Below are 18193 nucleotides of genomic sequence, written 5' to 3' on the forward strand. Positions count from 1 at the left end.
CCACAGGGCTGCCTTAGCAGACTGCCTATCAAGCCATCCCCGTGGGGTTAGACTGCCTCTCAAAAAACAGTATGACGTAATGCTTTAGCATTACGTCATACTGCAGGAGTAATCAAAGCATCGCATGTTGTAGTCCTCTAGGAGGGCTAAAAGAAAGTGTAAAAATAAGAACAGAAAAGTTTTAGCAATTATTAAAAAAAACCCTTTGCCATATTTACAATAAAAAAAAAATCTAAATAAATTAAAAATACGTGTTTGATATCTCTGCGTCCGTAAAAGTCAGATCTATCAAAGTAATGTATTATTTACCCTGCACAGTGAACGTGGTCTGAAAAAAAAATAAAGAACACCCAAAATGCACTTTTTTGGTCATCCTATCTCCGAGAAAAAATGTAATAAAAAGCGATCAAAAAGTCAACTGTATGCGAAAATGGTACCAACGGAAACGACAGGACATATCGCACAAAATGAGCCCTCACATAACTATGTCGACAGAAAAATAGAAAAGTTATTGTGAGCAGAAAATGGGCACAGAAAATAATTTAAAAAAATTAAATATCTTAAAAAAAATACAAGTAGTACAGCAAAAAGAAAAAAAAAATACATACAAGTCTGGTATCATAGTAATCGTACTGACCCATAGAATAAAGTTATCGGGTCATTTTTGTTGCAGTTTGTGCACCGAAGAAACAGGACCACCAGAAAGATGGTGGAATATCGCGTTTTTTTCAATTTCTCTCTGCTTGGAATTTTTAAAAAGTTTTTCAGTATATTATATGGTACGATAAATAGTACCATTGAAAAATACAACGAATCCCGCAAAAAACAAGCCCTTATACAGCAATGTCGATGGATAAATAAAGGAGCTACGATTTTTTTTTTTTTAAAGGGAGGAGGAAAAAACGACAATGGAAAAAAACAAAAAAGCTCCACCACTAAGGGGTTAAATGTCAGCAGATCCCCAAATTATCTACAATTGTCAGTGTGTGGATGTCTGTCATGTACATTTCTGAGGACACTGCTTTCTCCAGCTTTACAACCATAAATTCCTAGTAAATAATTGATCCATTTTTGCTTAGTATGTGCACACACCGCAGGCCCAGAGACGCGTCACCATCCCTGCCAAGTACTTGCGTCTTCCAGCGGGTCTACCTCCTCCTCGCTTACAGCACAGAGGCACTCGGCAATCCCCTGCAGTACTTGCTAGCACCGCTAGGGCGCCGCCGCCTGACTCTGGGTCTTCTGTGCTGGAAATAGACTGCCACATCCAGGATCCCCCCCGACTCAGTTCTATTGGAAGTGTAAGAACGCGTCCGACTAGGGCTGGATGACGAGCGGCTTCCCTTGGAGCCGGGGAGTCCTTTGTAGCAGCTGCTGCTGACGGCTGGTCGTCCTTGCCAAGATCCGGTAGGTACATCCGCTTGTCTGTTTTCAGAGGAATCCGAGGGAGGGTGAGAGGAGACGGCGAGCTAGCAGCCCGGGAACGTGGCGTCCGTGACGCTGGCATCAATGGCCGGTGCAGCTCCTGGAGAGGCCTCTCCGTTCCCGTCTGCCTCTTCCTTCCTGGCCTGCCCAAAAGCTTATTCTTCAGGCCAGCATGCCGTGTGGAGGAGAGCGCCAAGTCTCTGAGCGGCCGCCGCTTTTTGTGGAGGCTTCTCTCTACAAACTTGTTTATGGTGTCTTACCTGTAAGAGGAGTCTGTTCTCCACCAAGTCGTCATCTGCTCTTCAGGCTCAAAACCTGGAGCTTCTCTCTAACTTCTCACAGGCTCTAAAGTGTGATGGTAACCAAGGTGTAGATGAGCCCAAGAAATTCAGGGAGGTCTTCCATGCATGTACGATGGCCGGTCGCGCGCTCTGCCGGCGTTGTCCCAGCAAGGATGGCCGGTCGCGCGCTCTGCCGGCGTTGTCCCAGCAAGGATGGCCGGTCGCGCGCTCTGCCGGCGTTGTCCCAGCAAGGATGGCCGGTCGCGCGCTCTGCCGGCGTTGTCCCAGCAAGGATGGCCGGTCGCGCGCTCTGCCGGCGTTGTCCCAGCAAGGATGGCCGGTCGCGCGCTCTGCCGGCGTTGTCCCAGCAAGGATGGCCGGTCGCGCGCTCTGCCGGCGTGGTCCCAGCAAGGATGGCCGGTCGCGCGCTCTGCCGGCGTGGTCCCAGCAAGGATGGCCGGTCGCGCGCTCTGCCGGCGTGGTCCCAGCAAGGATGGCCGGTCGCGCGCTCTGCCGGCGTGGTCCCAGCAAGGATGGCCGGTCGCGCGCTCTGCCGGCGTGGTCCCAGCAAGGATGGCCGGTCGCGCGCTCTGCCGGCGTGGTCCCAGCAAGGATGGCCGGTCGCGCGAAACTGTCATGGGTTTCCCATCTCAGCCGTTAAATGCTGAAATGGGAATACCCCTTTAAGAAGCCATCTCTCAATCTGTTCTGTCCAGCTATTGCCCCCATCCTACTCCAGTTTTCATCCAAACTCCTTGAACAGCATTGACACCTAAGCCTAGTACTGGCTTCAAAATGTCACTAATGGTCCGTTACAACTTCTTAAAAGTTGCAAAATTTGTTTCAATTTCATTTCGGTAACTTAGTGGCACACAAAGTAACTTCACATCTCTAGACATAGGCCGCCTACACACAGGCGATCTAGATTCTGCTCGCGGAAGCCCACAGCGGAATTCTTCTCTGACCCCAGACGGCGACCCCACGCACCTCCTTTACCTGCATTGCTGATAACCGTGGACGTTCGCCATCAGTCATGCGCAGTACAGTTTTTTTTTTTTTCTTCCTGCACTGTCGTCAGGCAATGATGCGGGTCCCCACAGCCTATCCGCAATGTCAGTTGCACATGGGCTGTGGGTTGGACGGCCTCCTTTGACTTCAATGGAGGCTGTCCACAGCAAAATGGAGCATGCTGCGATTTTGTTTTTTTCCTCTGCAATCCATTTTCAGGAGTGTGCAGGAAAATTTTTTTCTTTTTTTTTCAACATACCTTCAATGCATGCCATTTGCTGTGGATTTGCAATGCAAATCTGTCCGTGTGCAGCCAGCCATACGCAGAGTGAGAAATGGTTCGCACCAGCGAATGATGACAGAGTTTGCGCATGCAACCAGTATATAAAGGCAGATAAATCCTTGTACATTTAATTTGCTCAGTCGTTCGCATCCACTGTAGAAGTGAACGTGAACGACGGAATGATCGTTCTTCACATGCAGCGTGTTGTGAACGATCACACAGGTCTGCAAAGAAAAAAAATTTAAGAGCTGTTTTGCTTATTCCACGTAATCTTTGTATTTTTGGGTACGCTGAATCCGAAAATGACCTCCGTTTGTCACAGGACATCACGTTTCCTGACAATTCAGTTATCTATGTTAAATAAGGCAATTCCTCAAAATAAATGAAAATAGACTCAGAAAATTGTTAGTTACAAATTTTACATGAAAATCATTTTTGAACTAAAATGAGCTCACTAAAACACACTAAAATAGTTTCTTCTTCTCTGTGAGGCTCCACTTAATACATTTACATCTGTGAGTAGCATCTGGAATGTCTGTCTAAAGCATCAAACAGTAGTCTGCCATCATTGGAATGCTCCATTTTCCCTGGTATCTTCTTTCCATCTCTTTAATGTCCTGGTGGAATCGTTCACCTTGTTCTTCAGTTACAACTCCCAATTTTTCAGGAAAGTAGTCAATGTGGGATTGGAGGAAATGCTCTTTAAAACTCATCAGGCAACCTAAAGCTTGAAATGCTTTCAGCATTCGTCCAACGATCTTTTTGTAGTCAGGATCTTTTTTATTGTCTAAAAATTTCTCCACAACCACTTTAAATGCAATCCACCCTTCTTTTTGAGAATCTGTCATGGTATTGACAAACTCTTGATCAGCTATAAGGCTGGGTTCACACAGGGCGCATTTGCCGCGGAAATTCCGTGCGGAATTTCGCCGCGGCAAATCCACATGCGGCCGCTAATCCCGGGATTAGCCAGCCATGTGGACGAGATTTCACACAGGATGGCAAATCTGCTGCGGCTAAGCCAGCAGAAGCCGCCGCTGCGGCGTGGATTTGCCGACCGCAGCATGTCCATTTTTTTCCCCCGCTGCGGCCGTGCTCTCCTCTATGGGAGCGCCGGCCGCAGCGGAGGAGCGAGCGGCCTGGCCGCTTCAAAACCGTCGCGGGTTTTGAAGCAGCGGTTCTCCTGGCGGAAATCTCCTCTAGAGATTTCCGCCGAAAATCTGCCCCGTCAGAACCCAGCCTAAGCCTTCTAATGTCACACCTTCCTTCAATTTTGCCTCCGAGAGGCCTGGAAACTTGGTGACCAAATATTTAAAGAACTTTATGTAGAGGTACCAAAGTTTCTCGGAGGACATTTTTTCGACCGACTGTGAGCACCCTCGGCTGCAAACTCTTCTTGGTCCAGTGATTTTTTTTTTTTTTTTTTTTTTTTTTCAGTCTCGACTGTTCCATAGACGCAGAAAACTAAGGTATTTGGTATATCCAGTTTGTTGCCCAAGAAGCATGCACAAGACCTTTAACCCCTTCACGACCAATGACGTACCGGTACGTCATGGAGCCGCGGGGTATGTATGAAGAGAGGTTGCGTGGCAAACTCTCATCATACAGTGCGGGCGTCAGCTGTTTATAACAGCTGACACCCGCTGGCAATAGCCGATCGCGGCTATTAACCATTTAAATGCCGCTGTCAATTCTGAACGCGGTGAGATTGGAGGAGCCGTGCACGTGTCATGGCAGCCGGGGGCCTAATGAAAGGCCCCAGGGCTGCCTTAACAGACTGCCTATGAAGCCATCCCCGTGGGGTGGCTTGATAGACTGCCTGTCAAAAAGCAGTATGACGTAATGCTATAGCATTACGTCATACTGCAGGAGCGATCAAAGCATCGCATCTTAAAGTCCCCCAGGGGGACTTCAAAGTAATGTAAAAAAAAAAAATCAATAAAGTTTTTTTTTAATTGAAACAAAAAAAAAGTTGTAAAAGTTTAAATCACCCCCCTTTTGCCATATCTATTATTAAAAAATCTAAATAATAAATTAAAAATATGTATTTGGTATCGCCGCGTCCGTAAAAGTCCGAACTATCAAAGTAGCGCATTATTTTTCCCGCACGGTGAACGTCGTCCGAAAAAAAAACCCGCCAGTAATGCACTTTTTTAGTTACCCTGTCTCTCAGAAAAAATGCAATAAAAAGCAATCAAAAAGTCGTATGTATTCCAAATTGGTACTATAAGAAACTACAGGACATTACGCAAAAAATGAGATCTTGCTCAACTACGTCGACGGAAAAATAAAAAAGTTATCACGCGCACAAAATGACAGCAGAAAATAATTGAAAAAAATTTAATGTCTTTAAAAAAAAAAAAAAAGTATAGTAAGAAAAAAAACTGTACAAGTTTGGTATCGTAGTAATCATACTAACCCATAGAATAAAGTTATCATGTCGTTATTGTTGCCGTTTGTGCGCCGTAGAAACAAGACGCACTAAAAGATGGCGAAATGACGTTTTTTTTCCATTTTACTCCACTTAGAATTTTTTTAAAGTTTTTCAGTACATTATATGGTACTTTAAATAGCACCATTGAAAAATACAACTCGTCCCGCAAAAAACAAGCCCTCATACAGCAACTGCGATGGATAAATAAAGCAGTTACGATTTTTTTAAAGGGGGAAGGAAAAAGCGAAAATGGAAAAAGAAAAAGGGCCGCGTCATTAAGGGGTTAAATACCCACACACTTGCCTACCGTAGTCTTCATATTGAAGTTTACGAAGAATGAATTCCAAGTTCCCGTAGGTTTCCTTCAAGTGTACGGAATGACCTACAGGGATGGAAGCGTGAAAACTGCCATTTTAGAGCAAAACTGCTTTTGAGACTTCTTTTTGAAGAATCTATGAAAAGACGCCATTGCGTTCAATCCTATTGGATTCTGAATTGACTCACCAACTTTCGACATCGATGTAATTAACCAACTTGTCTTCCTGGGCAAAGTAAGGAACCAACTCCTTTTCACGATGTCTGAACCATTAAAAAGACACTCCTGGCAATAGTAAATTCCTGCTTTTGAGCCTTGAACCGAGTAACTCAGCGGCATCTTTGGAAAGATTCAAGTCACTTACCAAATTATTCATCTCTAGAGATGAGCGAACCTACTCGGCCACGCCGAGCAACCTTTTTCGCCCGAGCGCCGCGATTTTCGAGTACTTCCGTACTCGGGCGAAAAGATTCGGGGGTCGCCGTGGGTGAGTGGGGGGTTGCAGCGGGGAGTGGGGGGGAGAGAGAGAGAGGGCTCCCCCCTGTTCCCCGCTGCTACCCCCTGCTCCGCCACGCCTCCCCCCGGCGCCCCCCGAATCTTTTCACCCGAGTACGGAAGTACTCGAAAATCGCGGTGCTCGATCGAGTAATTACTCGAAACGAGTACGTTCGCTCATCTCTATTCATCTCCTCCTGGGAAAAAAAATTTGGTCTTGTATCATCTTCAAAGTCAGAACTTGATTCGTCATCTGGTTCAGGTATGACTCCACCTACATCGGAGCTAGGTATCTCTTCCAAGGTAGCAGGGGGCTTGGGTGCTGGTATATCTGTGCCATGGGGATGGGACGAATTGCTGAGTAAAGATTGGGCAATGAAATCCACTGCTTTCATTTGGAATCATGAAAGCACCCTTTCACATCGCATGAACAAAAGGCGTCACTATGGTTCTTTTGCTCTCGCCATACCATAGGAATCCCGTAACGGAAAGCTTTTTTCTTACCCTTGAACCAATTTCAGAGGTCCTCAACACACTGTTTGAACCTCTTTATGAGGTGCCCAAACTTTATCTTGATCTTCAAGTTTTATTCAGAAGTATGCAAAGTATATTTTTTTCACAAAGTCTAATATTCAGCTGTTGCTTTAACAGTGTATATTCACCACAAATGAAACAGAAACTGTCAGGCGAATTAGTACGCTTCCGCCGAGCCATAACGATAACTTTGGGAAACACGATTTACGAATGACGAGCTAACATAAAGAGATTGTGACAGTTACTTACTCTCTTTCCGTTTGACAGCGACCACAGCAGCAGAGAGCCGGCATCACTGGCAGCAGCGGCAAACACTGAGCTGAGAGGTGGCTCAGCGGCACAGACACATCTGCGGAGGGAGCAGATGGCCAGGGGAGATGCTCTGCGGCTTCAAAAGTCACAGCGCAAGGGCTTCGCCAGGGAAGATTGGAGGGCACAGCCTCACTGCAGGGGGATTCCTAGAGCGAGAAAGAAGGGGGGCGGCTGCTCCGGGGAGAGTAATTGCTGTGGCATTCTAGGACCTAGCTCATGGCAGCCAATCAGTTCCTGGGGGCGTCACCACCGTGTCAAGCACCCTGTATCTTGTCTCCACCCATACTTCCGGTGGCGTCAAGATACAATAGTACCACAGACTAGAACCAAGAAAAAATTTGAATCAAGCCTGTGCATGTCTGAGCCTGTGCAGTCAGCTTGCAACATGTTAATGCTGGTTTCCATTAGCTCACTCTGGAAGTTCTTTTCTTTGAAAGTTATGTTTTTTGGCATTTATATCTTGCGCTAATGTGAATTAATTAAAAGTAATTTTCACTTAAAATTTAGTTGAAAACCCTAAGATAAAAAAATACCAAAAACTGAGAGAAATTTGCTAAATTTGAACAGCATTTTGTGGTAAATCCTGACGTCTAGGATTGTTTTCAATTTTCTTTTTAGTTTTCAGCTCGCCAAAATACATGGAAATTAGTTGAGAATAATTAAACAGCTTTTTAGTCGCAGATCTGTGTTGTTTTTATGCCTGCATAAAATAAACACCCAAACAATAAGCAAACAAATTACTGTTCATTGTTTAATCGTTGGCCTGGTCTGCACTGAACGATTATCATTCAAAATCGCATGATCCAACAGTTTTGGTTTTTTTTAACCGATAATTGTTCCTGTGTTAGGGTGCATTCCCGCGAACGTATATCAGCTCGGTTTTCACGCTGAGCCAATATACGTCGTCCTCATCTGCAGAGGGGGGAGGATGGAAGAGCCAGGAGCAGGAACTGAGCTTCTGCCCCCCTCTCTGCCCCTCTGCACTATTTGCAATGAAAGGAGGAGGGGCGAGGGTGGGGCTAAGTTCTGAGAATTAGCCCCGCCCACGCCCTGCCTCTCCCCATTGCAAATAGTGCAGAGGGGCGGAGAGGAAGCAGAGAGGGGGCGGGAGCTCAGTTCCTTCTCCTGGCTCTTCCATCCCCCCCCCCCCTGCACACGAGGACAACGTATATCGGCTCGGCGTGAAAACCGAGCCGATATACTTCGTCTGAATGCAGCCTTAAAGTGCCTTATCCTACCAATAATCAGAAGTAGTGTTTATTTACATATTGTGAGGTACTGAGGGACGTGATAGTGGATGGTCGCTACATCGCCCCTAGGTTCCGCTATTATGCCTAGTAGGGCTGGAGGAAGTTCATGTACCGCTGTTTGAGACCTGAAAAGCCAGGAGTGCATTGTAAACTCCAGCAAGTACTTGCTGGAGGTCTTTTCTTTAAAAATATCTGGGCCTGGTTTTTTGGAATGGATGTTAGGTTGGTAGTGGGGCCATCCATTCCACTTCCTCCACTCCAGGTTATGTGCAAGGTCAATCAGCACAGCTGCTGAGGCTGAGCCAGCAGGAGGTGTGCATATAAATAGCAGTGTGCACTGACACAGGGGGGAATAAGATGGCTACTGGACCCTGGCAGCCTGTGATACTGGCTAGAGCTAAAAGCCCTGCTGTGGGGTGCACCTGCTAAGCGTGACCTGTACAGGCCAGGACGGCCTGTTATCCGATTACTGGACTGTTATTTTCTTGCCTGAAGCTAAAGCTGAATTTGTGTTGAGTTTTCTGGACTGAAATAAACGCAGGTCACGCCTGCACTTGGACTTGATCCACTTGTTTTCGTCTTTGACTGCCGCAACCCGCATTCTACTGAGCTGTCCTCCCACAATATGTTAATACATAGTGGGGTCTCCCATCACTTAGCGATTCTCATCGCATTTGCGTGTACCTCGCATGCCGTGCAATGTGTTTTGTGCGGGGAAAAATTGCTCATGTTTATGACTCCATTCAAAAGAATAGGGTTCATATTCGTGCATCTGGCATCATACAGATCTTGTGCAACTTTCTCCGTTGTGTGAAACCAGCCTTCTTGCTGTATCTTTTGACTGGCTGCAGCGGTCAGTTGATGGCTGTTCCACAACAGAGACTGATAGGACTGCAGTGCTGGGGCAGAGGATGGGCAAGTTACCCCTGCTTTTGTTGCTTTTTCACATTTGCATCTGTAATTAAAAAAAACCTCTGGCCACCAGACAGCCCCTTTAGGAATGACATACAGGACTCTCCACAACTTTTCTCTCCATACATCTCTGACTTAGTTTCCGGATACCCCCACACACACAATCTCCCGTCCTCACAAAACTTCCTTCTCTGCTCTCCTGTTGTCTGCTTCTCACACAACCATTTCCAAGAGATCTCCAGAAGTCCATTTATTTAGGTTTTTTTTTCATTCACACTCATGGGTACAAATTTCGTATTCCGCGAGCAGAAGAAAATTCGCAGCATGCTCTATTTTAGCACGGATGGCCCCCATTAAAGTCAATGGATGCAAGTGTTTTTTTGCCCATGCACAATTAACATTGCGTATGAGCGACGGAAACGCTCCCAACTTCAAAGGAAAATAGATAGAAAAGCCGGAATACCAGCTGGAGGAGAGAGAGTTCTTTCTCCCACGCAGTCGATACGCTCTGCTTAGCGTGCAACGCAGCGCTTTATGCATACGCTCATGTGAATGAGCTTGAAATGATTACATGTATGTTGAAACAGAAGTAATGCTTCAAGAATGAATGTGTGAAAGATATCTTTTCTGCCTGGTTCTTATTAACATACAATAATAATTTCAACATGAGTTCCTCCATTACAAGGTGCTTTCTATGAAGATTATAGCCTTCTACTTGTTTGTTTGTATAGCTAGCTTTCATGTTCACAGCACTGTCTTATATGCTAGCAGTTTACTGTATTATTAGTGTACTCACTAGATATTAAAAGGGGTTGTCAAGGATTTGAAAAAATTAAAGGGGTTGACCCCTTTCTTAGGTTGATGACCTATTTTTAGGAGGCACTAATGGAAGTGTGGTGGCGACAAGATACAGGCTGCTTGACAGCCCGTTCATGCCCCCAGAAGCTGATTGGCTGGGATGTCCGCTACAGCTGGCCAGTGGCTGGATAGCCCCGCTGGCACAAACGCCATGCGTACGATTCCCCGGGGGAGGTGGGGCAGGGCTCACAGCGGTTATGAGGCCAGGCTGACCCCCGGAAACGCAGCGGGTCTACAGAGTCAGCGGCAGGAGCTGTCATCGGCTACTCCAGCGGCGGTGTTGTAGACGGTGGGGTAAGCCTTTTCACACACCAGCGGCGGGGTTGTCTGCAGCGGCGGGGGATGTCTTCTGGCACAGCAGCAGCGGCCGACAGTCGCTCACCACTGGTAATCACGCTGGCAGTGCTGATCCCGGCGCAGACTCTGACGTCAGTGTGCAGCCGGGATCCTCCTCCCCCAAGTCCCCTGCTCCTCAGTTCTGCAGAAGAGGTCTCAGGGAGGAAGCGTTCCGGGCGCACATATTGACGTCGTGCACCCGGGCTCAGCGCGGACAGAGGGGGAGCGGCGCTGATAGCAAGGAGGAGGTAAGTGTATGGGTTGGTCGGGGAACTTATTACTATTGGGGGGTTAATAGTACTGAGGGGTGGTTAATTTTACTAAAAGGGGTTAATATTGCTATGGGGTTAATATTACTGACGGGGATAATAATATTTCTGGGAGGGGGCTACTATTTCTGGGAGGGGGCTACTATTTCTGGGAGGGGGCTACTATTTCTGGGAGGGGGCTACTATTGCTATGGGGATAATATTATTGCTGAGGGGGATATTACTACTGAGGGGGTTAATATTACTGTGGGGGTCGCTATTACTACTAGGGCCACTGTGGGGTACCATGTTAGTACTAGGGCCACTGTGGGGGTCACTTACTAGTGTGGGGCCACTGTGGGGGTCACTTACTAGTGTGGGGCCACTGTGGGGGTCGCTATTACTAGTGTGGGGCCACTTTGCTGGTCGCTATTACTAGTGGGGCCACTGTGGAGGTCGCTATTACTAGTGTGGGCCACTGTGGCGGTCGCTATTACTGGTGGGGCCACTGTGGCAGTCGCTATTACTAGTGAGGCCACTGTGGCGATCGCTATTACCAGTGGGGCCACTGTGGCGGTCGCTATTACCAGTGGGGCCACTGTGGGGGGTCGCTATTACCAGTAGGGCCACTGTGGGGGGTCGCTATTACCAGTGGGGCCACTGTGGGGGGGGGGGGGGGGTCGCTATTACCAGTGGGGCCACTGTGGGGGGTCGCTATTACCAGTGGGGCCACTGTAGGGGGTCGCTATTACCAGTGGGGCCACTGTGGGAGGGTCGCTATTACCAGTGGGGCCACTGTGGGAGGGTCGCTATTACCAGTGGGGCCACTGTGGGGGGGTCGCTATTACTAGTGGGGCCACTGTGGGGGGGTCGCTATTACCAGTGGGGCCACTGTGGGGGGGTCGCTATTACCAGTGGGGCCACTGTGGGGGGGTCGCTATTACCAGTGGGGCCACTGTGGGGGGGTCGCTATTACCAGTGGGGCCACTGTGGGGGGGTCGCTATTACCAGTGGGGCCACTGTAGGGGGTCGCTATTACCAGTGGGGCCACTGTAGGGGGTCGCTATTACCAGTGGGGCCACTGTAGGGGGTCGCTATTACCAGTGGGGCCACTGTAGGGGGTCGCTATTACCAGTGGGGCCACTGTGGGAGGGTCGCTATTACCAGTGGGGCCACTGTGGGAGGGTCGCTATTACCAGTGGGGCCACTGTGGGAGGGTCGCTATTACCAGTGGGGCCACTGTGGGGGGGTCGCTATTACCAGTGGGGCCACTGTGGGGGGGTCGCTATTACCAGTGGGGCCACTGTGGGGGGGTCGCTATTACCAGTGGGGCCACTGTGGGGGGGTCGCTATTACCAGTGGGGCCACTGTGGGGGGGTCGCTATTACCAGTGGGGCCACTGTGGGGGGGTCGCTATTACCAGTGGGGCCACTGTGGGGGGGTCGCTATTACCAGTGGGGCCACTGTGGGGGGGTCGCTATTACCAGTGGGGCCACTGTGGGGGGGTCGCTATTACCAGTGGGGCCACTGTGGGGGGGTCGCTATTACCAGTGGGGCCACTGTGGGGGGGTCGCTATTACCAGTGGGGCCACTGTGGGGGGGTCGCTATTACCAGTGGGGCCACTGTGGGGGGGTCGCTATTACCAGTGGGGCCACTGTGGGGGGGTCGCTATTACCAGTGGGGCCACTGTGGGGGGGGGGGGTCGCTATTACCAGTGGGGCCACTGTGGGGGGGGGGGTCGCTATTACCAGTGGGGCCACTGTGGGGGGGGGGGTCGCTATTACCAGTGGGGCCACTGTGGGGGGGGGTCGCTATTACCAGTGGGGCCACTGTGGGGGGGGGGGGTCGCTATTACCAGTGGGGCCACTGTGGGGGGGGGGGGGTCGCTATTACCAGTGGGGCCACTGTGGGGGGGGGGGTCGCTATTACCAGTGGGGCCACTGTGGGGGGGGGGGTCGCTATTACCAGTGGGGCCACTGTGGGGGGGGGGGGTCGCTATTACCAGTGGGGCCACTGTGGGGGGGGGGGGGTCGCTATTACCAGTGGGGCCACTGTGGGGGGGGGGGGTCGCTATTACCAGTGGGGCCACTGTGGGGGGGGGGGGGGGCCCTATTACCAGTGGGGCCACTGTGGGGGGGGGGGGCCCCTATTACCAGTGGGGCCACTGTGGGGGGGGGGTCGCTATTACCAGTGGGGCCACTGTGGGGGGGGGGGTCGCTATTACCAGTGGGGCCACTGTGGGGGGGGGGTCGCTATTACCAGTGGGGCCACTGTGGGGGGGGGGGTCGCTATTACCAGTGGGGCCACTGTGGGGGGGGGGTCGCTATTACCAGTGGGGCCACTGTGGGGGGGGGAGGTCGCTATTACCAGTGGGGCCACTGTGGGGGGGGGGGGTCGCTATTACCAGTGGGGCCACTGTGGGGGGGGGGTCGCTATTACCAGTGGGGCCACTGTGGGGGGGGGGTCGCTATTACCAGTGGGGCCACTATCAGAGTTACTATGACTACTGCGACCACTATAGGGGTCACTATTAGGGCTCGTTCACACGGGCGTAATGGTATTTCAGTCGCACAAATACGCTGCGTATTTGCGCAATCGAAAATCGCTTATGCCTGCATATTTGGGCACGCAAAAAAAAGAACGCCGATGGGCCCACTGAAATGGTGCGCAAATATGCAGTTAATACATATGTTTCCTGCACATTCACCAGGTATTTATGTGGCCCATTCACTTCAATGGCCTTTTGGGGTGCGTAGTACGCAACAAAATAGGTCATGCTGTGTGAAAATATACATCATGTGAATCAATGGCTTCTATTCACTGCATATTATGTACGCAAATACGCTTGTGTGAACGAGCCCTTACTATACTGTCTTACAATCGGCCCTTCGAAGGTCACCGTAAGCCTGATGTGGCCCTCCATAAAAATGAGTTTGACACCCCTGTCCTAGCAGCTTGGGTAATTTCTTAGGACTCTGGTGGAGGGTTAGGGGTCGTTTCAGTGTTCGGGTTACATTATTAGCTATAAATACTTTCATGTCAGGGCGGGGTGGTTGTGACATGGAAGGATTTATAAGTTATAATTTAACCCCAACACTGAAACGACCCCTAACCCTCCATCCTAAGCATAAGTAAATCCGCTCTCTGCTAGGACCTTGCCAAATGCAGCCAATCAGCGTGTGGGCGTACACTGGGCGGATACAGGCCATAACTAGCTCTCCACCCATTCTGCTGGTGGTGACAAGATACAATAAATAGTACCTGTTCAGGATAGGTAATCAATAGGGGATTTGTGATGGTTCCGCTGCCTGGGACCCTACTGATCTCTGGGGCCAATGTTCTAATGTAGGGAAAATTCCCCTTACCCCACCAGAATACCGTATTGCCATCAGGTTCCAGGTGTGCCTTGTTGCTGGACGCAAACAACGTCATATACTGCGCAGTGGCCCGGCATGGTACTGATGACTAAATGCCATTGAAGTGAACGGGAATTGGCATGCGTTATCATACTTGGCCACTGCACAATGTATGGAGCTGTTTGTTTCCGTCAGCAAAATAGCTATGTACATTAGAACACTAGCGCCTCTGACCCCAGGGGGCATATGCCTACTAATCTATTGATATAACCAGAGAGATCTAGTACAGTAAAGATAATCACTCCAAATTCGTCAGAAACTGACAGTTTTGAGCGATTATTTTGCATTAGCTACTCATGGGCTAATCAGCCCATGAGTAGCTAGCTTCATTTCCTTGTATTTAGAGAACAGTGGGTGCTCTGTTCTCTAAATACATCGCTATTGTTCTCCAGCAGGACAACTGCTGAAAGAATGTTATGAGCGCTGCCCGTGGAGAACTCGGCGTGTGGTCCGTTTTATCAGTCCCAAAAGATTTTAATCTGAGCTGAAGTCAGCGATGGACAAAAAGTGCATGGTAAGTGCATAATGGGCACTCATTTACAGGCAACGATTATCGCTCAAAAGATGGCTTTTGAGCGAATTTTGAGCGATAGTCGTTGTGTATAAAAGGGCCTTAACCCCGTTTTGCAAAGTGCACTCATTAGGGTATTCATCAAGGTGTGTAAGAAGTAGTAGTTTGGGGTTTTACTGATATTTCTCTTTAAAATATGTGATTAAATATAAAGTATACAGAGTGCATCAAGGTATAATTTTTTTAGGGGGGTGGGGTGGGGTGGATAGAAAAACTCATCCATGATGTTATCAATGCACAGTCTTCGTTTGTACGGCATCCAACATGCAGTATAAATGACTTGTTAATTTCATTCTGCACTTCAGTATGATTACAGCGATAACTAATTTATGTATAATCTGACTTCTGCACAATTTTTGAAAGCGCTGTGGAATAAGTTGGCGCTATACAAATAAAAATGATTATGATGATGAAAAATGCAATATTAATATTCAGAGAGCCATAGTTCTCTTATTTTTCCATCTATGGACTTGTGTGAGGGCTTGTTTTTTGCAAGATGAGCAGACTTTTTTCATTGGTACAATTTCTGAATACAGTTTTTGTGAATTGAGGTTTTTAAAAAACAAAGCAAATGCAACTATGATTTTATTTCATATACCATTTACCCCATTTACCATGCAGTATGAATCATGTTAACCTTAGTAGCCCTTTCCAATCCACTGTCTGACGTCTTCCAACATTTTAATTGAAGCCTGTACAGCTCCGATGTCGGCAGATGTCCGGCAAGGTATTCTTACTGTATATTACTGGCCGCTCTGTTGTCGGGGGCCTCTCTGGCATGTCACATACCGCAGTGCTGGCTCTAGTCAGCAGATGGCACCTTTGTGAAATGGCAGAAAGAGAAAGCCCCCTAGGAAACCCTGAATCCAAAATTGGATTGCAAAGAGTTAATAATTATGGCAATACCAAATGCATACATTTTTATTTTTTAGTATTTGTATTTTAAAAGCATTTTTCATCAAAATTGTATATATTGTTTTTGTATTGTAATAATCAGAGAGCCATAACTTTTATGTTCCCTTACATCCATGAAGCATCTGTGAGAGACCGCCTCCCATCTGAACAGGAAACGTAAACCTCCTCCTCTTCCTCAGTTTCCTATTTCCTGTCCAAAGGACAGTTGGAATGCTGCTTTATTCCTCCAGGTCACTTAGGGTGCTGCAGGACCCTCCTTCCTCTGTAGAAAAGTTATAGAAAGATTTCTGGTCTGGCATTAGACTCCACGGGGAGTTTGGGTTATCACTCTTCTCCTCTAGCAGATCCTCCCCTACTTCCTGAAGACTGGGGATTCCTAGTCCTTATTGTGGCCCCTATGGAGGGCTGCAGGGATGTGCTGCCTATTCTGTTCCTCTTTTCAGGCTGCTTGCGAGGTCTCATCATGCAGGGGTCTGTTGCAAAGGCTTGAGTCTGCTGGCTATGACGGAACCAGGCTGTGGCGAATGGCGGAACCAGGAAGTGGCCTAAATACTGCAGTTGTCACAGTCCGGAGGAGAGTGAGGAGGGCTGGAACCCCTGAGTGGCTTGTGGGCACTGGAAGATTAGAGCAATCAGGGAAAGGCCTCACCCCGTAATCGCTGGAGATCTGGATATCATGGTGGCCGTGAAGCGCTGCACAGTAGAGTGGGCATCGATGTTTTGATGGTGTCAGGAAGGTGGGGTTTGAAAAAGAGGCGTGCTAGTAAAAGAGCCCCAGCCAGCACACAACGTGTTTTTTTCTTTGGTGCATGCTGCATCAGACGATTTTCTTTTATATACTTATTCCTAATCCTTTTAGAAGTAGTTTTCTTTTCTGGTCTAGTGACAACCCGAAGACGTGTTTAGTCTTAATTAAACATAAGGAATGTGGAATATGTAAAAGGAAGCTTCCCATATCATATAAAAAAGTCCTTTGCTGGCAGTCTTTAGATAAGATATTGGAAGAGGAATCTCCTTTAGAGATGAGCGAGCGTACTCGGAAAAGCACTACTCGCTCGAGTAATTTGCTTTATCCGAGTATCGCTGTGCTCGTCCCTGAAGATTCGGGTGCCTCTGCGGCTGACAGGTGAGTCGCAGGGGAGAGCGGAGCGGGAGAGAGGGAGAGAAAGATCTCCCCTCCGTTCCTCCCCGCTCTCCCCTGCAGCTCCCCGCTCCGTGCCGGCACCCGAATCTTCAGGGACGAGCACAGCGATACTCGGATAAAGCAAATTACTCGAGCGAGTAGTGCTTTTCCGAGTACGCTCGCTCATCTCTAATCTCCTTCCTTTTACAAAATATTAAGAAGGTTCATAGTTCTCAATGCCTGGCACTTCAGGATTTAAATCTTTCCACTGTGAGTCAGAGGTTATGGAAGAGGGAGAATTTTGGTTATCTTATGATTCTTCCTCAGAAGATTAAAAGACAAGCAATCCTTTATTTCAGACAGAAGATACAGATATGCTGCTTAAGGCCTCCTGCAGACGGCCGGGTCGGATCCCACTGCGAGAATTCTTGCAGCGGGATTCGAGCCATGCCCCTGCAGTGACCACTGCGGCTCATCTGCTGCCGATGTCTCCCCGCTCTGCTATGTGCCGGCTGCCGCCCAGCCGGCGCATGCGCAGAGCGAAGCTGGCGCGTCACTAGTGACATTCCTGTGCCGGCCTCTGTGAGGCTTGCACAGAAATGGGACATTCCGTGATTTGTTTACCGCGCGTGTTCTCACGTGGTCAAATTGCCGCTGTTTGCATAGGATTGCGGGCATGGGCGGTAATTCTGCGGGAAATCCCGCCGCGGAATTTCCGCCCGTGTGCAGGGGGCCTAAAGCAGTTAGATTTACCATGGATATTGAAGACATAAAAGATGCTTGTTCCATTTACGATCAAATGTTTATGGCTAAACGTTAGACTCAAACGTAGTACGAGTTTTCCCTATTCAGGATACATCCTGATGGGAAGTTTTATATCCCTAGAATAATCAAAAGGAAAAATTCCTTTTCCAATTAAGAAACAATAGGTTGGGACCGGGCCTCTGAAATAGATGCCCTTGTAGTTAAAATTTCAAAAAAGTGAGTGTTACTTTTTGAAGCTTAGGTTGCCTTTAACTCCTTAATGCTCCAGGATGTACAGTTAGGCCGCCTGTCCACGAGTGTTTGCGGAATATCGCCTGGGAGCAGGGGAGAGAACTGTCAGTTCTCTGCGGTGAGCCTATCTGACAGATAGTAGCATAAAGTATCTCCAAAAGGAAAACTGAGTCGGTAGTTCTCTAAAAAGGATATGCTTCTTTTTATTAAATAAACTCTGCCATTACATATCCCACTTAAAAAGAAAAAGCTGGAGGACGCGTTTTAACTCGTAACGCCGAGCCTTGGTCACCTAAATAAAATACATCCATTCCTTCCTTAAATAGGAAGTGCAATCAGAATCACACACTTCAGCTAAAACTTAACTCTTCATGGACTGAACTCTTATAGATATCTCTATAGTACAAAATGGTTAGGATATATTAGAAAGTTGTACAAACATATAAGAATCAGATGATATTAATCTTAGATAATTCATC

At 48.3% G+C, this 18193-nt stretch overlaps 1 protein-coding gene across 3 annotated transcripts in view; it reads left to right on the forward strand.

Moving 5' to 3' along the window:
* Positions 1 to 1195: 1195 nt before the first annotated feature.
* Positions 1196 to 18193, forward strand: part of CUEDC1 (CUE domain containing 1) — a 150316-nt gene continuing 133318 nt past the window's right edge. For 2 of the 3 annotated variants that reach the window (XM_066572378.1, XM_066572372.1), the window contains exon 1: positions 1198 to 1407. The gene's annotated coding sequence lies outside the window, so the exon portion shown is untranslated. Of the gene's footprint in view, positions 1408 to 18193 lie in introns of all 3 variants that reach the window. The other variant, XM_066572384.1, reaches the window with a different exon arrangement.

Source organism: Eleutherodactylus coqui, chromosome 1 (genome assembly GCF_035609145.1).
Source record: "Eleutherodactylus coqui strain aEleCoq1 chromosome 1, aEleCoq1.hap1, whole genome shotgun sequence".
In the NCBI taxonomy this organism is placed as follows: Eukaryota; Metazoa; Chordata; class Amphibia; order Anura; family Eleutherodactylidae; genus Eleutherodactylus; species Eleutherodactylus coqui.